Source organism: Anneissia japonica, unplaced genomic scaffold, assembly GCF_011630105.1.
Source record: "Anneissia japonica isolate Jap-2015-1 unplaced genomic scaffold, ASM1163010v1 scaffold2999_len715162_cov194, whole genome shotgun sequence".
Classification (NCBI taxonomy): Eukaryota; Metazoa; Echinodermata; class Crinoidea; order Comatulida; family Comatulidae; genus Anneissia; species Anneissia japonica.
In genome coordinates, this window is record NW_022754077.1 from 286,199 (window position 1) to 286,667 (window position 469).

Here is a 469-nt window from a genome sequence, read left to right on the forward strand (position 1 = left end):
AGTTGACTTCAAAAATAATGGAGAATGGTTTTGCAAACATTTTTCATGCACTGTACACAAGGAGAAGAAGATACCGAAAAAGAGTAGGCCTACTGGTTGTACACTTAAGAAATTTTGATAATTGTAAACGAAATGAAATGAGTCTGCACAATTAAACTACAGGTCTACAGAATATAATCAGTAGGCCTCCATGACAGAACTGGAGAAGATTTGCCATTTAATAGCATCCTGTTATCTATCAACTGTTTGTCACTTTAAACAATCAACTACCGTTTTGGAATGATAGTGAGTAAAACAAGGAAATTGAACGCCCAAGCATTGGCATTGGTCCAAATTTCATGGTTTCTTCCTTCCTACTTATTAGCTAAGATGGCAACAAAAACATTCAACTGTTTACTGATAATTAAATGGTGATCAAGAGGCCATAATGTTAACAGATGGTCGGAGCAGTCATGTAGCAAGTCAAGGC